An 11,426-nucleotide genomic window follows, 5' to 3' on the forward strand; every position below is an offset into this window, starting at 1 on the left:
ACCTGCATATATGAGCACATGCACACACACACTTTGACAGTTATCCCTCTGGATGCACCAGCCTGCTCTTTATTGTGGGTCATTTATGGTAGGAGATTGAGGGCCCAGGCCTTTTGAATGTGTTTGGAGATATGTGAACCACAGTAAGTGGCTTTGAAATCCACAGTGGCGCAGTATTAAAGAATTTCTCCTATTAGTGAGCTGGCAAATGCTCACTGGAATAGAGACAGCTTACATGAATCACAGCAGATATTCATTGTGTGTGCATCTGTGTGTGTGTGTGTGTGTGTGTGTGTGTGTGTGTGTATTTCAAACAGCGCTTTTAAAAGGGAATCTAGGAGGATGGAAGAAAGGATTGGAGAAGAAAGGCATTACTCTTGAGGTAGCAACATAGGAGCAGATCTACAAAACTATTAATCTCTTCCTCTGCCTACCTCAGCCGCCTCTTTCTATCTCTCCCCTCTTTCTCCTATTTCCTCTTTTTTTTCTCTAGAGCCTTCCTCTGCATTTATTTCATTAATCCAACTCTCCTATCCTGTTCTTTCACTCATTGCTACTTCATCTATTTCTTTCACTTTACAGCTCCTAACTCTGCCTGGCTCCCTCTTACATGCGCTCCCCCGCCCTTTATCACTCTTTGTCTCCATTGTGACTTCCCTCACTCACTCCCCCTCCTGCCCTCCACTTTGTCCATCTTTCACTCTTTTACTCCTCCTCTCTTCGACCTCATCTTCTCTATGTTTAATCTTTGTTTTTGCAATCTTTTAGTCTCTTATTCTCCGTCTCTCTCTGGCACTTTTGATTGCTTGCTCTTTCACTCTCCCTCTCCTCCTGTCAACCTCTATTTCTCTTGCCCTCTCAGGTCTCTCTGAATCTCTCTCTCTCTCTCTCTCTCTCTCTCCCTCTCGTTCTCTCTCTCTAACCCATTTCTGCACTACCACTCTGCAGTGTGTTGCAGAGAGTCAGACCTCAGTCTCACATGTGGTCAGGGTTTCAAAGCCACAGTTCCCACCATACACACACACACGCACACGCACACACATGCGCACACTTTAACTTGATCACAAACTTGCACACTCACATACACATGCCCACCAACTCTCAACAGTTGCAGCTGCAGTGGTTCTGGCTCGATGGCTGAGGCTACATGGGGTTCCTTTGTGGGTGAGGAGCTCTACTGCAGCGATTCACTTTTCATCGTATTTTTTTCCCCCACTCCCTCCCTTTTTCCATATCTGTCTCTCATGCATACCCCTCCTCTGCCCTTTGTTGCCTCTCATATACCGCCCCCCCCCTTCCCCTGTGCTCTAATCCTTCCACTCTTTTCTCCTGCCCCCTTATTATCCTCCTTCACAATCAGCATGGCTTGTGTTTTTCTACTGTACATCCAGCTGTCCTCTCCCACACCTAGCAAACACCCCATTTCTGTCCTCTGACGCTCACCCCTCCCATTCTTCGGCCTCTTGAGTGTCACCCCGCAAGACCTTACCCACCCACCCTCTGTCCCATTGTCTGCAGAAAAGAGCACACCTCCTTTTTAGTCTCTTTCTGCACCACAGCCCAATGTCATGCGTGTGCACATACTCACATTCATCCTCATCACATCCCTTTCGCACCTCGGTACCCACACTTTCCCCCTGTATATGTTATTGCCTTCACACACACATACACACACACAGTCACTCTCTGACATGTTCTCTCCACCTCTTCCCGTTTGACTACACCCCACACTTCTTCTCGGGCCACTAGTTACACTGCGTCTCCAGTGATGCAGTCATGTGCTGATGTATCCCTCCACTGCTCCATTCTTATCTCCCGAAAGACTTTTTCTACCTTCATGCTTCCTTCCTCCCTTTCTCCCCTGACCATCACCACCACTACCATCACCCCCTCCTCCTCCTCCTCCTCCCATCACATCCCCCCATGCTTCCTGCATCCACATAAACAGAAAATAAAATCATCTTTACCCGCTTCTTCCTCTCCTTCCTGACCTCTTTAATCTCTGTACCCATGGCTCTCTTTCTCTATTCCCACTTCAACCCAAACGCATCAGCCAATACACAATAGCAGCAGTTTAATAACACATTCTACTGTAATGGTTTAAGAAATTCGCTGCAGTACCCTGCTGTGATTCTTTTCTTCTAAAGCACAGCCTCAAATCAGCTTCTCAAACACTGAAAATCCCCAGGGCTGAAATTGCCTGCCCCTTATTTACTGTACTTCTCTTGCACCACCCCACCCCACCCCATCCCACCCCATCCCACCCCAATCCTCCTCCTTGCAAAAATATATGCAATCATTCTCATTCTTTGCAGAGGCCTCTCTAATGATAAGCTGACATAGAGCTTGTTTATGGCTTATTATCCTCTTTTATTTATTTTCACGGTGAGTGAATGGTTTCCTGGAAACATGACGATCACATTAATGAAACCCAAGCAGCTCCTGTTTCCAATTAATCGGCCTGCGTCTGTGCTGTTCCAGTCGTACTGTAGCATACAGCTTGTACAGTACACCTATGAAGTAAAATATTATATGAAGAGTTTTAATAAAGAAATATGTGCATACATATTAATAGACAAGCTGGGTGAGGAGGAGGCTGGGTAAAGATGCTAAAAGGTCAAAGGTGCAACTTCTCAACGGCCATACATGCTACTGAAGTTTCCCTAAACAAGACATTGATCTGTTTTCTGCTTAGTTGCTATGAGACAGAAACTTTTTAACTGAAGATTTAATTAGTTGTCTTAGATTTCCTTTATTTGGGAAAGATGTTAGCCATAGAAGAAACAGTGTCTGTATTTGTTTCTTTTGTCCTTTTCATCCCTCCGTGGGTCACAGAGCTGCTTGTTTGTCACTGCTTCCGACACTTGCCCATCTGCCCATTCTCTTTGTCTCCCACTGTATCTTTTGCCTCTTCCTCCCCCTCCATTCTTCCACCAGACACAGGCATCCTTTACCTCCGCAAGTGTTGCATTATTAATTGACCTGCATTAGCCATACAGTAGAGAAAAAAAACTCAAAGACCAAGATACATAGCCAGTCATTAAAAAAATAAAATAAATCCTTACTACACAAACCATGTACATGGATATTCACAAACATACATATGCATGTGCACTTTTTTCTAGCATGTTATTGTTGTTGTTGTTGTTGTTTTGTATACAATATGCATATATTCTATCTGATCCAGTCATACATGTTACGGTAAGCCTGGGGCGACTTCCCTCTGAGGTTTGACTATTACCCCAGTCATGATCACAGCTTAGTTCCCTTGTGTGTATCACTACATGTGCCTTTGCCTTTGTCTGCATCTCTTTGTTTGATGTCTACCATGAATGTGTGTGTGTTCATGTGTCAGTGTGTGTTTGTTTATGTGTGTCTTTAGGAATGTGTGCCTCTGTCTTTATCCCTATATGCTACCCTGGTTTGTTTCTTTGTACGTGTGTGTGTGTGTGTGTACAATACAGCATTTTCTGTGACTGATACAGATGATTGTATTAAATGTCTTTGGTGAAATATAGCCCATGACAACACTGTGTGTCATAAAATGGTTCATAAAAGCAGCATGATGAGATCAAATCATCTGCTAATATATTCCAACCGAACCAGCTAAACAGGCTGGTGATTAGGAGCTTATCTCTATAAATAACAACTGTTGTCAATGGCAGTTTCAGTGCGCTGATTGCTTTTGTTATTTGGTTTTATTTTATTACTTAGTGAAAATAATATTTAGTGTGAATACACACTATTCTTCAAATCTTTGTTCTTTTACTTCTGTATGTTTTTCAATTGCTACATTGGCATACATTCAGCTACAGAAACCATATAAATATAAAAATGTTCAGCTCTTTAAAAGGGGTGGGGCCACTACTTCTACATACTTCAACAGGAACATAAACTTGCTCTATGAGCAAATGTATGCATTTATTCAACTTTTTCTACTTTCTTTTTCAACTATTTATAATAATATAAGTGAAAACATTTTGACAGTTTGGCTTATGTGTTTTTGTCGAGTTTTCCTTTTTGTCAATGTGTTTTTGTTAATGTCGTTGTGTTTTTGTTAATGTCGTTGTGTTTTTGTTAATGTTGTTGTGTTTTCCTTTTTTCCATTGTGTTTTTGTTAATGTCAGTGTGTTTTTCTTTTTGTTGTTGTCATTTGCCCTTCACGGCCACCATACATTTCACTTCATAGCTTCCTTAGATAATGTGGTTCAACTTCTAATTCTAGCAATTCATTCCACATTTTTGCACTCTCAGCTCTTTAGGCCAATGCCTTTTCTGTTACAAAGTGTGTAGCAATTTAGTCCATATGTGTGACTAATACAAAGCATTTCCTCTTTCAGCCTTTACAGGCAATTTATTTGAACTTCCAATTTAGTATTTAAGTTTAGCTTCCAGATATTCTGTTCTGTGTATTTAATCTCTTAGCTTCTTTAAGTAATATAGTTGAACTTCCAATGCTGCCAGTTGTACATTTTTCAGCAGTGCAATGCATTTCAGCTTTCACCTTCTTCAAGCAGAATTTATTTCAGATTTCTGCATTTTCACCATCAGGTTTACACTATTGTGTTTGATTCCCACACAAAGTGCCATTATTTCACTAATCTGAATAAAGAATGAATTATGGTAACACAATGATATAATCAGTCAGTCAGTTTGTGTTATGTGCAAATTACTTAAATGTTTTTTACCTGAATGCTTTGCGATTGGTTATGGAGATTTGTGATTTCCATGCCCTGTTAGCCAAACATGAATGTTTGAATATGTGACAGATACACAGAGTTAAAGCATTTTATCCTCTTTGGTCACGGATGTAATCTTAAGACTTGTGATTTGATACGGAGATATTGCTGAAGTGCTTTAATTGCTTGAAGGGTTTAACGCGTGTGACTTTTCTATGTGTGTGTGTACATGTGTGCTCTCTCTCTCTGTGTGTGTGTGTGTGTGTGTGTGTGTGTGTGTGTGTGTGTGTTTGTGTATAGTCACTACTACTATACAGCTGTGCGTTTCATTGAAATGTTCAACTAGTCAGTTCTTTTTGTTTTCAGTTTGTTTTCACACACAAACACCTGGTAGCTCTCTCTCTCTCTCTCTCTCGCACACACACACACACACACACACACACACACACAAACATTTGCACACAGACGTACATCAAGAAGAAAACACAATCCAGAAAGATAAACAGTGATTACTTACAGTGATTTATTCATTGTCAAGCAGATGAAGAAGCACATCACATATATACACACTAACATGTGACACACAATCCTACACACATATACACACTCACAAGTGCCCCCTCACTGGCAAAAACTACAAACAGAAATCCAAATGCAACTCATAAATACAAAAGAATTCAACCGAAGTACACAAACATAGGACACAGATGTGGACATGCAAGCCTGCTCACTGAAAAACAATCTGATTGACAGATAGGTTTACCAGGGCAATCTATTGTCCTCACTTCACCCTCCTCCACCTTCTCCACTCTCCTTCACCCCTGAGAGTGATAGAGCACTCCCTTAAATATAAATCAGTAGAATCACACCACGTCAGGAGTCTAACTCTCCCCTTTAGTCTTATCAATCTCCAACATGTCCTGCCCACCACCCTGTCTTCATATGTCATTCTCCTTGTTGTCTGCCTCTTTCTTCTTCAGGCACCCCCCATATTTGACCACATGAGGCTATGCTTATAGCGACGTGGGTCGTGGAGCAGAATGCAGAGGCGAAGTGCAGAAAAGATTTACGTCACTACTTGTGTGCCAAGCAGCAGGAAAGTACTGAGAGATTTCAAAAGCAAGTCGACAAGCCCAAAGACTGCTGGAGCCCTTGTAGCCCCATCTGACTGCTTACATTCTGCCAGGCTGCAGTCTTCCTGCCAAGGTTGTAGAGTGATTTTAAGGTGTTGTTGTCTAAAGTTTGGGTGGTGTGCAAAGCTCAAGGCAGCTCTGACATGCAGCATCTTCACTCACCTCACAGAAAAAACAAAGGTTCACACGAGACAAAGGCGATTCGGAAGCAGATCATTTGTTGAAAGCTTGAGGGTAACCTGGAACCTTTTAAACATATTTTTCAGAACCTGTGTTATACTTTTCCACTGGACTTCAAGATCCATGAGGGTTACAAGATGCATCATGTATAAGCTTTTGGGTGCACCAGTATTACTTGAAAAATGTAATCTCTTACTCATGATAGAAGTACTTACTAATTACCCAACAGAAAAAGCCAATTAATAGCATTACATGTTACGTTACTGTCCATTAAAGGTACCATTTAAACAAATTTCAAACCTCAAGACCCATGTTACATCATCTGTTTAACATGTGTAGAAAATAAGTAGCTAATGTTATTGGTCTCCATGTGTTGTAAGAAGACACAACATTCAAAAAAGACAACATTGGAGTTAACTAAAGTTGCATTTCTCATGCACCAAGCTAACACTTCCCAGACTAGTCTGTCCACTGGGCTCCAAACTGATGTCAATCAAAATAAGGAAGTGAATAGAGGATTACTGTAAAAACTAATGACATTGTTGTAATGCATTATATATGGGTTTATCAGCTATAAAATGTGTGTTTCTATGGAAACTGATAGAAACTAAGAATGTCAATCACAGCAAATGGTTGTACCAGCTCCTCCCATTACCAGTTGGAGTTTGTCTTGCTATTCTCACAGTTTTTACTATTTTTTTTTGAGTAGTTCAGTTTGATTGTGGTTGAAATGATCTAAGTGGTAAGATAATGAAGCAGCAAAGCCTGCTAAAAATGGCTTTTGTGTGAGTATATAATGACACATTAGATTGACCAACCATGACAACAATATTAACTCTGCCTGAATTTTCTAGGAACTCAGATTTTAGTTTCAGCTCCTGAGCAGGGATGAAACAAACTTTCAAGAAGTAGTTGCATGACAATAGAAATACATTCGACACTTGTGAGAGTGGGTTGTGTCATTACTTTTAAATGTTGTTTCTCTCTTATTCTGCTCAAAGCTCACGGATGCTTTATGCATGAATCTTTATCTTTATCCAATTTTTTTCTTACCATTTTGAATACAGCTTACCCTCTCTATGCTCCCTATATATCCTCTGCTTCTTACCTTACTCTTCTCTGCTCTTGCCTCCTTCTCTTGTGACAGGGTAAGAGCTGACTGTGATTCATCTACTGTAGGTACTTCTCTCTCTCTCTCTCTCTCTCACACCTCACACGCACACACACACACACACACACACACACACACACACACACACACACACACACACACACTATGATGTATCAAATGATTCATTATCAAATGCCTCACTAACGCCTACTGAAGATGTTTAGAATCTGACCAAACCTCTGAACCCACACAAACAATTTACATAAACTCACAAAGGACACAAAGGCATCCTACTGAGCAATGTGATGTTAAGAAGATATCGAAGAGATGTATGTTGTCTATTTGTCCGTATATGTTTAGATTAAGGGTATTCAAGGTTAAAAAGCCTATATGCAACACAGAACCTCAATGCTAAATGCTGCCAAATCCTACACATAGGTCCTCTAATAGCATATGAACCATGACAATGAGCTTTCTTGATATAAATTCTGGGTTAAGTTTTTCCTGCAGTGCACCAAATGAAACATGCTCTCCACTTACAAAATGTAGCTATACACACACTAGATACTCTTTCAACTGAGTTGTAGTGTGTTGATTTGGTGTCTGATACAGCTTGCCAAAATACATGTGGACATGTATTTACAACTTTAGCCATACCAGGTATGTATGGTGGTGAAAGTACTGTGTGATAGTTGACCAAATTGTTTGTCACCTCATATCAAATGCACACACACACACACACACACACACACACACACACATTTATTTTTGCTTAGATGAGGACATAAGTCAGCAGGAGAGGGGTGATCGCTCCAGGCAGCAGTTTGAAAGATACTAATTATCTCGCCTGCACTCTAGAAGTTGTCTTACAGTGACAATATCTATATCCATCCATGATATAACTCACATCTAATAAATCTGACGTTATCTGGGCATACTGTATATTTAAAAGATTAGGAGATAATTAAAGCACGCATTAAGGTTTCATTGCTTTTGTGCTCTCAGACCAACAAATAATCTTAAAATTACATGTATGGCATGAAGCCAGATTTATTCTTTAATTTATGTTTTTCACTAGGGCAGGGAAACATTGGTTGCAGGGGCAATGTGTAATTTTTGACAGCAGGGAACAATGACAAAGCACTTGTTAACATATAGGGTAAGTACAGTACAATAGTTATAGCATCACCATCTGCACTGTATGCTGACTAAGCAGTGAAAATGAATGTATATACACTCTCTGATGAGAGCATTTTGTTTGTTCATATTCTGTCTTTGCATAATTGAGTTATTTTATACAGCCATATGTTTTAAAAAACAATTTGAGTAAGGTTTTAGTTGAGAGACAGATTGGATCTCAGTCATTAAATGGTAATTCAAATGCTTTGGCAGCCTGTAGGAACTGCTGGTAGTTTTAAATTTGAAGCATGCACTAGACAGGTAAACACAGTGACAGCTCTTGCTCCAAGGAATGATGGTGCAGTTTGTTTCTGGTGAAGAACACAGTGTCACAGTGATCTAGACCACAAGGAACCTCCAGGGAATGTAGGCAAAGGTGAATACTGCAAACAAAGAGAATGCATTAAGCTCTTTTTGAATAATGAAGATATGAGATATTAAGTCTCAATAATTATTTTAGCACCTATCATTACCATGAATGTAATAAACAATTGCTAAAGTATCCAATTATTGTGGCTCATTCATCTTGTTAAAGTTGCTCACTGAGCATATGAGTGCCCAAAACACATTCACAGAAATGTGTTTCTCAAGCTGACTCACTGTCAGCACATAATGACACATCATTTTACCTGTTGATATGACACATGGTAACTTTTTGATATGTCTGATCCTCAAAAAATTGACAATTCATTTGTAATGGATGTGTATGACAAGATGTATTTCTGGGTTTTAAAATGTCACGTGACCTTTAGCTGGCTGCTCAACTAAAATAGATGCACAAAAGCTGTTCCTGGATTGACTTGACTTGATTGACTATGAACCAGAATCAGATCTTGTCTTGTTGCATCATGTGAATACTGCATACATGACATACATTTTCAAATTCTGACCTCTAGGCATATTATATGAACAAACAGGAATGTGCACACGCTTGATTTAAAATTTTGTGTACTTGAGTCATGGAACCAATCAAGTTCAATAAATGAAAATGTTCAATGCACTGTCTAGGAAATAGTACTCTATTAAAGAAAATCTCTTTACTCTGATCTAGCTTTTTATTGGGTACACCTATACGAGCTACTTAAATCAGTAATAAAAATATTGTATTCTAACGAGAACCTCTAAAGCTGCAACATATATTGAGATGTGTTTCAGATGTTTTGTCCAACCCCATTGACACATGTCAGTAGGGCAGACTATGACAATTGTTGTATGATGGTATGCTGTTGGAGGACCTAAAAAACTCACACCTCACTGCAGACTATGAAAACAGCACTGTGAACTTCAGAACTGTTCTATTCTATTCTATTACGATCGGTTCTATTCAGAGAACATTGTCCTGTCCTGCAAAATAAGATGTCATCAATAAGTGATGTCATCAATTAAAATGGAATGACTGTGTTTGTACTGATTGTGACCCACAACTGAGTAAATGAGATATTTAATTAGGTCTTTTTTCAATTGACACACACAAACACACACACACACAACTGCACACAGACAATTCTTTACACATAACAAACATACTGTGCATGCACATGCCCACTCATGAACACACACTTTGACCATTTAGTCATTCACTATGCATTTCTAAGTACTCTTAACTAGCATTGTGGCACATACCCTTATTACACAGTATCTGTTATTGGGAAACTAAATCTATCAATAAATCACATTTACACTGTGAAGAATTTCAAGTACTACCAATTAACCATCATATTGATTTTAGGTTTTTCCCAGACACATGTCAGTAGATATTGGACGCTTGTAAGCATTTTGGCCGACAGGATTGCACTGCAAAGCAGGTACGACTGAGTTCTAATGCGGTTATACATTAGTGCTGACTTACATATCCCATCCCCAAATCAATGCACATGTCAGTGTGAAGTAGAAGTGCCAACTCCCCTGAGCAAATGCATGTCTCTGATCTGATTAATTAGTAAACTTACATCATCAATACATCACAACAATTTGCGTTTTCTTTTATGGCTCAAGTCTCTTGATTATTGGGCAATGAAAAATTAGTGATGTGAATCTGAATCTCTGTCATCAATTAACCAATTGGCATATTGATTTCTTTCAGCCATATTCCACTGAGACTGAAACCAATACATTGCTTTTCCTTGCATCATTTGGTTTTGCCAAGTTAGTTCAAATGAATGTTTGCAAAGATTACAGAAATGAACAAAAAAGGTTCCATCAAATAAATTCAAAGAAACAAAGTGAAAAACAAGAATAGAGGATGAATCATTAATACCAAGGGCGATAATCTCAAATGTGTTTTATTTATCCTTTGCTCCACTTATGTTTTCCTCTTACCAAGGATGCATCAGTACTTCACTGCATCAGTCAATGCACTGATGAGACTGCTGGAACACTGAGATATGACTTAATCATTCAATAGGAACTGAAGAACCACACCGTAGTCACTTCATTTCACTTCAGCTTTCTCTTTTAAACATGCATACCTCTTACAACTAATGGTGTGTAACAGATTATGTACACATTGCTACACATGCATGTTAAACACTCTGGTTACACCTTATGCTAGACACGAGCAAACATATTTGATCACAGATGGTATTGCTTTCCCATCCCCCAATAACCTTGCGCAACCATTCATTTCTATCACACTTGACTGAATTAAAGAGACAAGCTGTAGTGATGATGACTTTGAAAAGAGACACTGAGAGAAAAAACACTTCAAGTAGTTGCAATATATCAATGTACACGGAAGTTTATTTGATCATATAGCAGTTTTGAAATGTGTTTTTTTTCTTCAGTTTACTAAATCTGGTTATTAAAGCTGAGTTACATTTAATTCATATTGGCATTGAAATATGGTGGAGTAAAATAATACCAGCATCACAAATGATTCAATATTGAACATCTAATTACATTTTTCAAAATTCAGGTTATAAAAGTTTGATTTTAGAGTCCTAACAAGACAAACACAAAATGTACAAATACAAGACTGCAGCAGAAAATTAATCAAAACTCACAAAAAAGTCACATATTAATGTTGTGGATAAATAAATACATATAAAGTATGTACAAGAAAGTGCAGCTAATTCACTAATGTTAAATGACTGCTTGGCCATCCCCTTCAATGTACTGAATGTTTAAGTGACTTGAGCAGACAGA

Source organism: Scomber japonicus, chromosome 2 (genome assembly GCF_027409825.1).
Source record: "Scomber japonicus isolate fScoJap1 chromosome 2, fScoJap1.pri, whole genome shotgun sequence".
Taxonomy (NCBI): Eukaryota; Metazoa; Chordata; class Actinopteri; order Scombriformes; family Scombridae; genus Scomber; species Scomber japonicus.